We start from the raw sequence: 15,982 nt of genomic DNA, 5'->3' as shown, positions 1-15,982 counted from the left end.
TCCATAGATGAATCAAAAGTGTTAAGCTCACTAAAACATGTATTTACATGCCATAAGATGTTAGAGATGCATATAGACAAGATGGAAATCACGTAAGCATATCCTCGTAGTCTGGTTGAGGAAAGATGAGTATATGCTTTAGATGCTAAATAATGCATAAGCACGCCTCTCGATGATATGAGCTCTAGATGAATTTGAGGCTAGATGAGAGGAAAGATGAATATATGCTTTAGAGGCTAAATAACGCGTAAGCATATCCTCGTATACCTGTTAAGGAAAGATAAATATATGCTTTAGATGTTAAATAATGCATACGCATGCCTCTCAATGATATGAGCTCTAGATGAATTTGAGGCTAGATGATATGAAGTGCTTAAGAAGCTAAGAAAAGTTTGATCAGCTAGACGTTGGATGATTCATATGCATTTAGTTGCATTACATGAGTTATGATGTCATTTACATTATGAGATGATTTGTACTCATGTTAGAAGATATTTAGATGTTATGTCATGACATGTGATGTGTGTGCATTATGTTTACATACTTATTTGTATGTGTACACTTGATGTTTTATATGACCATGGCAAAGATGATGAAAAGTATGTGAGTTAGTAAAGAAAGGAACCACACTTAGATGCAAAAGACGTGTAGTATGTGAATGAATGTGTTTGAATTAGTGTCAAATAAAATACTTGGTATTAAATGGATCAATCCTTACTAAGCGATTAACACTCACCCTTTCATGGTTGAATGTTTTACAGGTAATCCAGAAGTAAGGGATGTTGGAGATAGCAAGGCTATGCCTGAAGGGAGATAATTTATTGTCATCTTGACATTTTATCTTGATGTAAATGACAAATGTTTTTGATACACCTTTTTGAAGCTTCCACCATATGAATGAAAATGGCATTAATATATTTTGATTGATTGATGCCCAAATGAATTTAAGTTTTTTTTTTTTTTTTTTTTTTTTTTTTTTTTTTTTTGTATAAATTTTTTTTTTTTGTTTTTTTTTTTTTTTTTTTTTTTTTTTTTGTCAAGGTACAAATTTTGGTCCTGTGGTACATCTTATAGTAATGTTTCAGACATTATTATTATTCTTACATGGGTTTTCTAAATACAACTCATTCCCCAAACATGAATTCTCTAGGTTTTCATTGAGGGATATTCAGAGGGTACCTGACTGGGGAGGGGTTTTACATTTGGTATCAGAGCAAGTATTTTGTTAATTTAAAAAGGGTGTTTTAAGATGTTTTCTATTGCGGAGTCATGAAATTATGAGAATTGATGACAATATCCCTCATATAAAGTTCCGCTACTCTAGTGTAATATCTCACTAGGCAAGTATTCACTGAGTATCCTATAGAGAGAATCTAGAGAAATGCTAGTTTAAAAAGGATGTTCGTCTAAATTTTTTATCCTTAATCCAGTTATAACATACTATTACACAAAGATTATTTCTCACATATATAAATCCAGATTAAATTTATTCACTGAGACAGTGTGTGCAATCCTCTCGCCAGCTTGATGTCTCCCGACCACTACAATCTAATACCTGCAAAAATAAGGAAAGCAACGGGGTGAGCTATAAATGCTTAGTAACTAAACCAAATCTAACTATGCTCTTACTCCGCTGTCCCCATTTTTGCTGTACTGCTTCTAAATTTCTGCTTGCTTTCTCTCTTTATTCTCAAGCATAATACTTAGCAATCTTCTATTTTTCTCAAATCTTTCTAAATCCTTCTAGTGATGTGCTATTCTTTATCATTTTATTTCTCTTCTCTGCTAGATTATAACTTTATGTTTCTTTCTCTACTCAACATATCGCTAAGTTTCTTTGTTATTTGTCATGTTTCTAATTTCTGTTCTTTTCTAGCATGTATCTAATTTTTGTTCTTTTCTTGTATATCTCTAATTTCTTTTCTATTCTCATAGGCTTCTATTTTCTTTTCTTCTCTATTCTCATGGGTTTCTATTTTCTTTCTTCTCTATTCTCACGGGCTTCTTTTTTCTTTTCTTCTCTATTCTCATGGGCATTCTTTTTTCTTTTCTTGTCTAGTCAGACAAGCAATAATAAAATAAAATATTTAATCTATGCATAAATGCATGAGATACAATGCACATAAAATGTCTGATGCATATGCAAATGATCATGTTTGTATTCTTTCTGAAAATTCTTTTCTAATTCTTTTTGAAATTCTTTGCCTTTCTTTCTGAAATTCTTTCTATTTTTTATTTCTTATTCTATTTTTCTTTCTTTCTGAAACTCTTTTTATTTTCTATTTGTTTTTCTATTTTTCTTTCTTTTTCTGAAATTCTTTCTGTATAATGTTCTGATTTTCCAATTGGACTAGGTTGAGGCATGAATTTGGAACCCTGACCGTGTGAGCATATTTTGAAATTCTTTCTAGGTACAGTCATCATCCACATGCACTTCTCACGGACTGTACAATTTTGTTTTTCTATTCTGAGGTCGCTCACTGATGGCAGCGTGCATGTGGGAAACTTTTGCATTTCGGTTGCCACTAACTAACGCAGCGAATGCTCACAGGTTCCTCATCGCAACAACCCTTTGAAAACATGCTCTGTAAATCTGTAAAATAACCAGCTAGACATTTTCCCATAATTTTAAAATTTCTGAAATATATGCTATGCTATGTCATGCATTTATATGATGTCTATGCATGATCCCAAAATACGTGTGTGACTCTGGCTTGTATTCTATTAATTCTAAGGCTTTTATTTTTATACTTTTCTGGAAAGCCCAAAGTTTATTCTAATAACACGCTTAACTTAAACATTTTCTATTTTATTCTTTATTTCTTGTAATAACTCTTTCTAACTAGTATACTTTAAGGGATATAATATAAATTCAGTAAATATGTTATAAAAACACATAAGCATATAAGTAAAAGATAGTGGGCCCAAAATTTTTCTTTATTTTTATATACTAAATTCTTTACAACAACAAAGGTACCATATACATTAACTCAAAAACAGTGGACAGTAGTGCCGTTTCCCTCCGCTTCTCGATGTCCATCCAACCGCTTCTCACCTATTTCGTGCAAAAACATTAAGAACAACGAGGTGAGCACTAATTGCTCAGTAAGTAAATCAGCTATGATGCTTTTCTATCTCCATTGCTCATGTTCTGAATTTCTTTCCTTACATCACACTTTTCTATTCTTCTCTGTTCTTAATCTTTCTGTTCTTTCTATATTTTCTAATCTTTCTATTCTTTCTCTATTTCTAATTGCTCACTACTCATGGTAGTTGGTATAGTATCATGCATAAGTATGATGCACATGTACAAATGCATAGAATGTGCATTTTCTTTTCTGTTTTTCTAGTCTTATTCTGTTTTTCTTTCTTTCTGTGTTTCTTTCTTTCTGTGTTTCTCTTCTTTCTTTCTTTCTTTCTTTCTTCCTTATCTATTCTTTCTTTCTTTTCTTTTCTTGCTTATCTATTCTTTCTTTTCTTTTCTTTTCTTTTCTTTTCTATTCTTTCTATTCTTTCTTTTCTTCCTTATTCTTTTCTTTCTTATTCTTTTGCTGATCGGACTCGGTTGAGGCGTGGATTCAAAACCCTGGCCATGTAAGTGTATTCTCAAATTCTTTCTTGGGTACAACCGTCATCCACATGCACTCTTATGGACTGTACCAATTCTTCTTTCTTATTTTGAGGCCACTCACTGAATGTGACGTGCATACGGGGAAATTCTTCTTATCACTCATGGGTTCCCCATTGCAACAACCTCCCCTTCTCTTATATTCTTTTAGAACTTAGTGTTCATTTTCTTTTCTTTTCTTTAATAACTTTCTTTTCTTTCTTCTTTAATATTTTTAATGTTCGTGAATGTATGTATGCACGTAGATGGCTCTTCTTAGTATTCTTTCTAAATTCAAATGGTTAAATGCAAAGATGCAATATGGCATGGGAACATGTCATTCTCTACTTTCTTTACCATCTACAAACTCATATCAATATAACATTCTATCATATTCATACACACACTTCACTTTGAAATTTCATCAAACACTTGGTATGCACAAATAAGGCACTTAAGGTAGTTACACTTCCATAACAATCTCTAACCACCAACAATTTGGAGCAAAGCTCCTTAAAAACAACCTCAAACCTGGCCAGGAAAATACCCTCCATAACTCTACTCAATTCCTTTCTTAACTCATCCAAATTTCTATCAATTTCTATCAACACAATCATCACTCTTCATTGTGGAATTCTAATCATGAATCGTCATCAATTCCATCAACAAATCTCAACACTCGAACATATAATTTCATATAAGGAAATCTCTACAAAATTATTGCTCAATCTAAATCAAGGGCTAGGGTTGGATTTACTTACCTTGAACTTGAGTAATTCCACTAGAATCTCTCTCTTTTTGGTAGACATCCTCTTCCTCTTAAACCCTTTGGATGCTTAGGAATGAATCTCTACCAAAATCCAACCAAAAGTCCTTTAAATTGCCTTGGAAATTTGATTAAGGAATTGAGAGAATTTGGGGGTGAAGGTGGCGTGTGAGGGGTAGAGAATGGTAGGGTTTTCCTTATTGAACCCTTAATATCTCATATTAATACTTATACTTTCCCATTTTGCCCTTGTACTTTCTATAAAATTTCATCTTTGCCCTTTAATCAATTACAATAATACCCTCATCTTCATTGCATTTTCCATAAAATTCTACTACTTTTTACTCCCCACATTTATAACTAATTAGGGGTAGAATGGTCATTTTACCCTTAAGAAAGTTGTCTAGAATTTTCTCAAAAATTCCAGCCAGTTCTTTGCCCTGGCGAAAATTTTTCTTCACCTCTGGTAAGCATTCTAGAGCATACGTCGTTGCGGTGAAATTTATTCTTTGTCGTGGCGAAGCCTACAATTTCTAAAACACGATTTGGGCAGAGAGTTTGTTGTCGCGGCGACAAAATACCTTTGCCACGGCGAAGTCTGCACTTCCCAATTTTCCAATCTTCCACCTTAAAACAAGCAAAACTAAGGGCATAAAACATAAATAAGTTATGTAACTCAATGTGGGCATTACATTTCTGAATTCTATGCATTGTGTGTACGTACGCAATTCTATAATTTCTACATAATTCTTTAATTCTTTAATTCTATCATGCTATGTAAAATGTACACGTACACAAGTACATTATCTCTCACAAATTCTACTCTTTTATAATTCTATTAGTGAGATATTAAAACGGCATAATTCAACTAGGGAATGAATTCTACATTTTGGGCAATCTAATTTCTTCTATAAAAAGCCATGCCACAACTTAGGTATTAAATCTACTAACTTGCCCAATTATGCTACTAGATTTTCTCAAACTTATATATCACCTAACCATGTCATTAAATAACTCTCTAATATTTTTCTAATGTAACAAACATGCCCTTCTTTCTTCTTTTCTTTTGGCTACATTCTATATATTAATCTATATTGCCATATTAATAATTGTAAATTCAATCTAACATATGGCACAAAATATATACCTTGGCTAAATTCTAATTTCTTTATAACATTCTTAACTAAACTTTTGGCCAATACAGAATATTCTCAAGATTTTCTAGCACAATTCTATAGCTTGTAATATATAATAAGGTATGAAAACTATACTCATACCAATCAATTTCTAAAATGGTCATCTATTTAATACATAAACTAAACTTCTATTTCTTTGATGTTTCTTTTGATAACTATATTTCGAAAAACTTTTCTATTCTTTATACAATAAAATCACTGACTACATATTGTTTGTAATTAATCTCAAAACAAGAAACAACAATATACTCATTTGGCCAAGCCATTATTTGGATGATCTTTCTAAATTCAAGTACAGAAACTTGAGAATTTATTATGGCATATTGATATGTCATGACATAATCTACCATTCTCTACTATCAACAATGCCAAATCAAAGTAACAATTTAACATGTAAATCCCTTCTAACACTTTCCCAAAGTCATAAGTTTCACAATTTCTAATTTAATAACTAAATAAAATGTGCTATTGAAGAAATACTAAAGGTTCAAGTAACTTGAACCATGCACTAAAAGCCATTTATCTCATTGAACTAACATGACCAAGTGATATTCTAAATCTTGGCATAACAAAATGCACCCTTGAATACTAAAACTTACACTTGGTTAAGCCTAACATAACCTTTCAACTCCAATTCTTTCCTTTCTCTAACAATTTCTTCAATAAGATTTAACATACTCATGCATGCATTTCTCTTTGAATTTTCATCAAACAATTTAATGCACATGCAAATACTTAGTTGGCCACACTTCCATATCTCTCCAAATCCACCAAAATTGGAGCAAAAACTCACTAAATTTAACTTCAAATCTGGCCAAATTCAACACTTCAAAATTTCATCAACAATTCTTTCATATTTCATCCATAATTTCACCAAATCACCACATACATATGAACTACTTCTCATGGCTTGAATTTTACACATCATTCAACATTAAAACAGCCCATAATTCTCACCATAAAATCACATACAAACATACAAGAATCAATCTACACAATTATTGCTCAAATCAAAACTAATATTGGATTTACTTACCTTGAATTTGTGCAACACTAATGATATAACCTCCCTTTGCTAAAATGATCTTCCTCTTGGACCTAAATCATATAAATGTAACGCCCACATTGAGGTACGTAATTTAATTTATGCTCTTATACCTTTAGTTGATTTTTGCTAAAGTTATTTTGAGAAAATGTGAAGAAATGAGGGCATTATGGTAATTGATTAAGGGACATAGATGGAATTTTAAAGAAAATGCAAGGGCAAAATGGGAAACTATATATAATTTTTATGTTATATCAAATTGAAGAGTGCCACTCTTACCCATTTGCACCCCACTTTCACCTCCATATTCTCTCAAATTCTTCAATTCTTCTTCAAAGGAAATTCATAGGTTTTGGGTGTTTTTGAGTGGATTTTCAATCTTAAGCTTCTATAGGTAAGATCCTTGCACTAAGAAGTGAATTTTAGTTTTTAAAGTGTTGATTTTGATGGTTTATGCTCATAGGATTTAAGAGGAAGAGAGTTTGATCAAAGGAGATTCTTAAAGGGTTGAATTTGCTCATATCCAAGGTAAGTAAATCCTACCCTAAGTATGATTTAAGTTATGTTGTGTAGAGAAATTTCTTTATGCATATATGTGTGTTATATGTATAATTGTTGATGGATTTGGTGTTGAATAATGATTAGAACCTATCCATGAGAAGTTGTGTTGGTGTAGTTGTTATTTGATGAATGTTTGGATGAGATTTGGAAGAATTGAAGTGAAAATTTTGAAGTGTGTATTTTGGGCAGATTTGGTGTTAATTATGGAGGAGTTTACTCCAAATTTTTGGTGGCCTAAAATAGAGATAGAAGTGTAGGCAAATTAGTGTTGATTTGTGCACATGAATTGTTTGATGAAATACCAAGGAGAAGTGCATGTATGAGTATGATTATGTGTTACTTTGGGATGTGTTTGTAGATGGTAGAGAATGACATGTTTGCATTCCATAATGCATAATTGCATTTAAATATGTGAATTTAGAAAGAATTATAAGCATGAAACCATCTACATGCATACATATTCATAAGAGCATGAAAATGCCCTAAAATATGTTAAAGAAAAATAGAAAGAAATGAGAATATTAAAGATATTCAAATCTGAATTTTTCTTAAAGAAGTGTAAAAAAAGATAAAAAGAAGAGAAGGTTGTTGCGATGGGGAGCCGTGAGTGACATAGTCCCACATGCACGCCGCCTTTAGTGAGCGGCCTCAGAATTCATAAAGAAGAAATGTATAGTCCGTTAGAAGTGTGTGTGGATGAGGATTGTATCCAGAATTAGAGATCTCACTCACACGGCCAAGGCTCCAAATCCATGCCTCAACTGAGTCTGATTGGCAAGAATAGAAAGAATAGAAAAGAAAAAAAATAGAAAGAAAGACTAGAAAAGAAAGAAAGAAAAAGAAAGCAGAATAAGAAAAACAGAAAAGAAAATGCATAATTTATGCATTTGTGCATTTGCATCATGAATATGCATAATACCATGCTCATTATCATGAGTAGTGAAAAATTTAGAAAACAGAGAGAAAAACAAAGAGCAAAATAGAGAAAGAATAGAGAAAGAACAGAGAGAAGAACAGAGAGAAGAACAGGGAAAGAATAGAGAATAATCGGGAAATGTGATGTAAGGAAAGAAAATTCGGAATTTTAAGCAACGGAGGGAGAGAAGGGTAGCATAATGGGTTTACTTACTGAGCCATTAGTGCTCACTTCGTTATTTTTAATATTTTGCAGGTAATAGGTGAGTTGCGGTCGCTCAGAACGTCACGCAGTGAAAGGGTCAGGCTACACTGTCAAGTTGCCATTTTTGAGAATATTTTGTAAATATTTGTATATAAAGAAAAATTAAATATGGGCCCATACTTTATTACTCGTATATATATGTGTATTTTCTTATATATATTTTTAATGAGTTTTAGTGATTATTTTACGGGTATACTAGCTAGAAAGAAAGCATTACAATAAAACCATAAGAATTTAAAGCGTTAAAGTTTAATCACACACCTTTGTGCTAGAATCTTACCTTTGGATGCTTTAGGATTGAAAATCTACAAAAATTTAAGCCAAATCCTATGAATTCTCTTTGAAATTTGGTGAAGAAGTTTGAGAGAAATTGAATGAGGGGTGGCGTGTACTAGGGGTGGAAATGGCTAGGGTTTAGTTTATTGAAACCTTGTATATATATTTATATTCCCATTTTGCCCTTGTACTTTTATAATAATTCCAATTATGCCATACGTGCATTTACCGATCTACCCTCTCTTTCAATGGGTTTAACACACGTTCTTGGTCATTTTCACTCCCTACTCTTTCATCTAGTTGTGAGTGAAAAGACCATTTTACCCTTATTCTTTAATTTCTTTCTATTACTTTACAAACACGTATTTATCTCGGCATCACACCACGTGTATTTTCTATAATCTTTCTACCACTTTATTCTCATGGCTAGCACAATACATTATATTTTTCATACTCACTTTTCACTTGAACACGTGATTATGTGTGAAATGACCATTTTGCCCCTATTGAGACTTTTATGGAATTCCTCTATAAAACTAGTTAAATATATCACTATGACTATAAAATAATCCGTACCATATTTTTGAATGTGGGTATTACATCTAGTCACCCTATCACTATAAGTATGTTTACCTGATTTTAGATAAGGATTGATTTAGATGATTAACCTTATATGTGTGACTGTGAAAGGGAATAAATATGAGAAAAACTAGGAGAACATATCCAGGTTGTAGTGATGCTTCGAATGCACAAGATGTTCCAACTGCACCTAAAGCTCCTAACCCAACAACTACTAGTTCAAGCACTCTAGGTTTAGATGTTGCAACATGTTGGTTTTCGAATCGTTTACGCTGCAAAAATTAAAAAAAAAAAATTCGATCACAAAAAAAAAAAAAAAAACCATAAAATTAATGATCCAATTACGAATCTACATCATTTTAATACAAGAAAAATGTTTAAATCAAGTTAAATGTTATACCAATGTTTGGAGGCTCCTTCGATTGATGTGATTCGCTCGCACTCCAAGTTAGGAATGAACTCCCGGTATCCACATGAAGACGGGACAAACGTCATTGAGGAACTATTAGGCTAAGTAATTAACTCAACTAAAAGAATAAAAACTGTAGAATTTTTCTTTGAGAGAAAAATTCTTCTCTCGCCAATGCAGGCTCTCGTTTTGAGAGATAGAGAGGAGGCTGGGGTTTCTTTTTAATTGTTGCAATATTTTCATTCAACTTAATAAATTAATTTTAGTTGCACTTAAATAGTGCACACTAAAACCCTGTTCCAAATTGGAATAGCCATCTATTCCAATTGGATATTGGAAACCCTTACAACCAAACATGGCATTTTTCAATTCAAATTTAAAAACAAAATTTGAATTCATATTATCAATATTAATAATAAATATTAATATCGGATAATATCCATTATATTTGAATATATAAATAAATAAATAAATAAATATATATATATATATATATAATGTGTGTGTGTGTGTGTGTGTGTGTGTGTGTGTGTGTGTGTATTAAAACTAAATATTTAAATATATATATATAATCTCATTAATTTTATTTCCACATGAAATTAAATTTAGGCAACAACGTCAGTAAATTTAATTACACTGTGAGATTACCAAAATGTCCTTTCATCTTAAAAGAGGAAAATGCTCTTTCATCATAAATGACGAAAATACCGAATTTTATTCTTAATCTGTCTTCTATGTGTCAAGGATATCAAGGATATCCGACGTTGAGACTACTTCTATGCCTCGGCCTTGATGAGATAATAGATGATGAAGGGATTGAATTGCACGGTAACCATGTCGTTGATAGGTAGTGGTTTTGCTGAATCCAAATCTATCAGGTGGCCATGATGCCTAGCTAGAGGCTAATCTTGATCTGTTTCTAATGGAACGATTGATTGATTATCAATCGCGATACAATTCACTGTTCATATGATGAGGAGCCTTCGGGTCACACAAATAGAAAACAAATTAAGAATAAAATCATGAGGAGGGTATTTTCGTCATTAATGATGAAAGGGTATTTTGGTAATCTCACAATATAATTAAATTTACTGAGGTTTTTGCCTAAATTTAATTTCATATGGAAAATAAATTAGTGAGATTATATATATTTAAATATTTAGTATATATATATATATATATATATATTATATATATATTATTATCCATTATTAATATTAATAATGTGAATTCAAATTTTATTTTTTAAATTTGAATTGGAATGTTGTGTTTGGTTGCAAGGGTAATCTATTCCAATATTCCAATTGGAATAGATGGCTATTCCAATTTGGAGTAGGTTTTAGTGTGCACTATTTAAGTGCAACTAAAATTAATATGAAATAATTCATTCACTTAAAAATAAACCCTAGCCATCCTCTCTCTCCCTCTCCCCAAAACGTGAACCCTTTTGTGAGAGAAAGAATTTTTATTCCCAAGAAAAATTATGTAGAAAATTATTCTTGAAGTTGAGAGTTTTTCCTAGCTTAAAAATCCCTCAATGACAATCATCCTGTCTTCGTGTGGATACCGCGAGTGCACTTCTACTTTTGAGTGGTAGTGATTCCAACCTCAAATCGAAGGAGCCTCCAATGCTAGTATGAAATTTTATATCCTTTGATTTGGTTAATTTAAAATAGTGTAAATCAGACATAAAGATCTTGGTTAAGGTTTGTGGATCTAATTAAAATTTTTTAATTTCCGTTGTGTTTTATAGGTTTGTTAACCTATAGGGAAGGAGTGATTGATTATTGTAGGATAAATCTTGATCATCTTGAGTGGATTTCACATCCAATTGCTCATGGGTGAGATCAAGGTTTGTTTCCTTGTTATTATGAGTGGCTAGACTCTTTCCTAGTGTATCCAATGTAATCTAATTAGACTACTTTATGTTTATTGTTTAATCAAATGTTTTATTGATCCAATGATATCTTAGTTTCATTCATTTATGTTTATTAAGTTAATTAATCATTATTATTGTGTGGTTGCCTTTGATTTATGGTTGAATGGTTGTATGAGTCAAGGTTAGGCTATATGCCACTAGCTAACCTTGAATATCTCTTGATCTTTGATCATTGTTGATGTTTGATCATGTTTAATAGATGATTGATTGACTATATGAGTTGGGGTTAGGCTATATATAAGTCACTAGCTAATCTCAAATTGCTCTACTGAATGATTGATTTATGTCTATGCGATGTCCTCAATAGGTGTAAGTTGGTTTGTGTTCATTTTTGGTACTTTTGTGCATAATGGGTTTTTGTTATTTAGACTAGGCTACATGCCACTAGCTAGTTTGGATGATAAAAACAATAAATTGATCCGGTTGGCCACGGCATGACCTTACCTTGGAAAGTATCGACCCTAAGATTTGGATCGAGAAACATCAGTTAGATTAATAACATAAAGTAGGATAATTATGGTGAAATTGGATACACTAGACTATTTCTCATTGTTTGATCATTTATTTAGATCTCGATTTTATCTTAATTGTTATTTTTAGTATTTTTGTTATTCCTACTTAAATTTTAGTCAAATTGGATTTTCTTAAGTTGTTGGGTATTTTTATCATTTAATTTGATTTCATTATTTTATTTGTTTTTGCACAGTATTAGATTAATTGATAGCTCTATTCTCTATGGGATCCACCCTTACTTGTGCACTTTAATGTAATAGCAGAGGAATTAAAGTTGTTTTTAACCGAATAAGTGCAACGAGATTCCTTGCACGCATAATCTCCCTAATGAAGATCTGGATCAGTAATCCCATGCTTGTTGTAGGCCGGACTATGCTAATGGCAACTTACTACGTACTTATGGCATTAATCACCATATAAAAGAAGTCAAAAGACAAGAAGATGACACACATGAAGATCTTGGGCGTTGGGCTATTGTGTACTTTAGAGTCATGTGGCATTAATTAGACCATTCGGGAATTAGGCATAACACCTTAAATAAATAAAGGAGAAAAAATTGAGATATGGTATTTTTGAAACAAATTAAGATATATTAAAAAAAAATTAATGAATTTTATTTTAAAGGGATTAGTAAAATCTTTGACAAACTTGAATTAGGACAAGACTCACATGTAATAGTAGGGGTGAGCGGTTCCGGGTACCCTGCAATTTTCGGGGGAACCGGAACTAAAACCACACAGTACAAGCTCTAAAAAAAAGGAACCTGTATCGGAACCGCACAGTATAAGTTCTTAAATTCAAGGAACCGGAACCTAAAATACAGGTTCCAGTTCTTTTCCCGGGTACCCTGTAAAAAATATGCACCCCCCTATTAGTTTAAAAAATGACAAAAATACCTTACAAGTTTACAAATACACCCCTAACAAATTTTGATTACTCATTCATTTGTGTCCAATGTAACTCATAACCTGTAATCTCTAAGCAACACTTGAATTCAATCAATTCATCACAATTCACATAAAATTCGTCAATCAAAACCAAAACACAAACAATTATTCATCATAATTCACAATGTTTGTAATTAATTAAATTTCTAATCATTTAATTAATATACTAATGTTTATAATGGAATGTTATAATTGATTAAGTAATCATACTATAAATATATAAGGTAATGTTAATTAAATTTTAATCATTATATTAAGTAATGTAATAATGTAGTAAATTACTATGTTTATAATGTAATGTTATAAATTTATAACTAATTATGTACCATTTAACTATGTAATGCTATAATATTAAGTGTATATATAATGTAATATAATAATGTTATAATTTAATTAAGTAATTATTTAACTATAATGTAATGCTTAATTAATTAAATTTCTGATCATTTAATTAAGTAATCATTTATTTATAATGTAATATTACAATTAATGTTATAATATAATGTCATAATCAATTAAATAATCACTAATTATGTATGTATAACTAATTATGTAATCATACATAATGAATTAAGTAATCATACTATAAATCTTAATATAATATTATAAATTTATAATTAATTTGTTTATAATAGAACGTTATAATTAATTAAGTGATCATTTAATTATAATGTAATGTTACAATAATTAAGTATCATACTAAAATTTATAATTTAATGTTAAATTAATTAAATTTCTAATCACTTAATTAAGTATTGTATAATGTTATGTAGTAAATTAGTAATTACTAATGTTTAATATAATGTCATAATAAATTATGTAATGTTATAATTATTATGTGATTATATTATAATGTAATGTTATAGTGAATTAAGTAATCAGACTATAGATCTTTAATGTAACATTATAATTAATTAAATTTTAATCGTTTAATTAAGTAAGTAATAATGTAAAATACTAATGTTTATAATGTAAGTTATAAATTTATAACTAATTAAGTAATCATTTAACTGTGTAATACTATAATTAATTAGTGATCATAATATAATGTAATGTAATATGTTATAATTTAATAAATAATTATTTAACTATAATGTAATGTTTAATTAATTAAATTTTAATCATTTGTTTGTATGTAATGTTATAATTAATGTTATATATAATGTCATAATCATTTAATTATATAATGTTATAATTAATTATGTAATCATACTATAATGAATAAGTAATCATAATACAATCTTTAATATAATATTATATAATTTGTTTATAATAGAATGTATAATTAATTAAGATTCATTTAATTAATGTAATGTTACAATTAATTACGTAATCATACTAAAATTTATAATGTAATGTTGTAATTAATTAAATTTCTAATCATTTAATTAAGTATTGTGCTAATGTAGTAAGTTTATGTAGTAAATTAGATATTACTAATATTTATATATAAGTCATAATCATTAATTTATATTTTAATTATGTAATGTTATAGTTAATATGAATCATACTAAATGTAATGTTATAGTGAATTAAGTAATCATATTATAAATTTTTAATGTAATAGTATAATTAATTAATTTTTAATCATTCAATTAAGTTTGTACTAATGTTTATAATGAAATGTTATAACTGATTAAGTATTTACTATACATCTATAATGTAATGCTATAATTAATTAAATTATAATTATTGATTAAGTAATACTAAGTGTTATAACTTATAAGTCATTAATTAAGTGTAATCAATTAATGTAATGCTATAATTAATTATATATAAATCAATTAGTAATGTTATAGAATTATAATTATTAAGTAATCATTTAACTATAATGTAAGTTTAATTGATTAAGTATGATATTTAACTAGTAATTAAATTTATTAATGTTTATTAATTTATCATATATATTAATTAATTGCTAATTTACATAGATATACTGAACTTGATAATTGAAGTAAATAACTAAATATATTATTATTTAATCAAATATACTATTATTTAAAAATAATTCTTAATAACATTAAAACACTTTTAATTGGATCATAATTCAATTATTCACTTAATTAATCAAAACTTTAATATATATATTATAATATATTAAAGTTTTTATATGGTGTAATTTATATGTAATAAGTATAATTGTTATTTATTTAATTAGGTTATTCTAAAAATTAACTTTTTCTATTTTAAATTTTTTTATAAAATAATGAAACCCCTCATTATTCACATTCCACAAATATTTCATATTTCATTGTAGTCCAGGTTCCAAACAGGTTTCAAATAAGTTCCAAAAATCGGTTCTTTTTCCAAGTTTCGGTTCCTACACTAAGAACTGGAACCGAACCGCACAGTGTCGGTTCCAATAAAATGGAACCGGAACCTACCTGCACAGTGCCAGTGCCGATTCCGGGTAGGTTCCGGTTCCGGTTCTACCCCTAGATTCGGTTCTACCTGCTACCCCTGCTCACCCTACGGTATAGTAATAGATTAATAATATTTTATTTAACATTTCTTCTCTTTCCTAAAATTTTCTGTTGAGCTACAGTCACACATCTCTCAATCCTATATAAGATAACACACCCATTTGTGATGAAAATTTTAAAAGAAAACTTTAGATTTATAACAATTGCAACTTAAAAATAACACCGAGATTGGAAAAATATTCTTGTGAAAGACTAGGCTCTTTCCTGCAGCTTTCAAAACGGAACTAAAATAGAGCTAGCTAGCTAGAGGCAGAACTTTCTGAAATTTAATTAAAACGATTGCCTGACTGGATTCTTATTTGCGATCAACAGTAAAGATTATATTAGGCATTCAGCAGTTTTGTCTCTGATTATATAATATACCTAACGCGTTTATATGGGAAGATTTGTCCTACTAACCACTTAAACATCGATTTCTACCCACCAAGTTAGACAAATTATTTGACCTACATCAACTCACATTCATATTTTATTAGTCCGG

Source organism: Pistacia vera, unplaced genomic scaffold (genome assembly GCF_008641045.1).
Source record: "Pistacia vera cultivar Batoury unplaced genomic scaffold, PisVer_v2 Contig889, whole genome shotgun sequence".
NCBI lineage: Eukaryota > Viridiplantae > Streptophyta > Magnoliopsida > Sapindales > Anacardiaceae > Pistacia > Pistacia vera.
The sequence above is the reverse complement of the archived record's forward strand: the minus strand, read 5'-3'. Positions refer to the sequence as shown.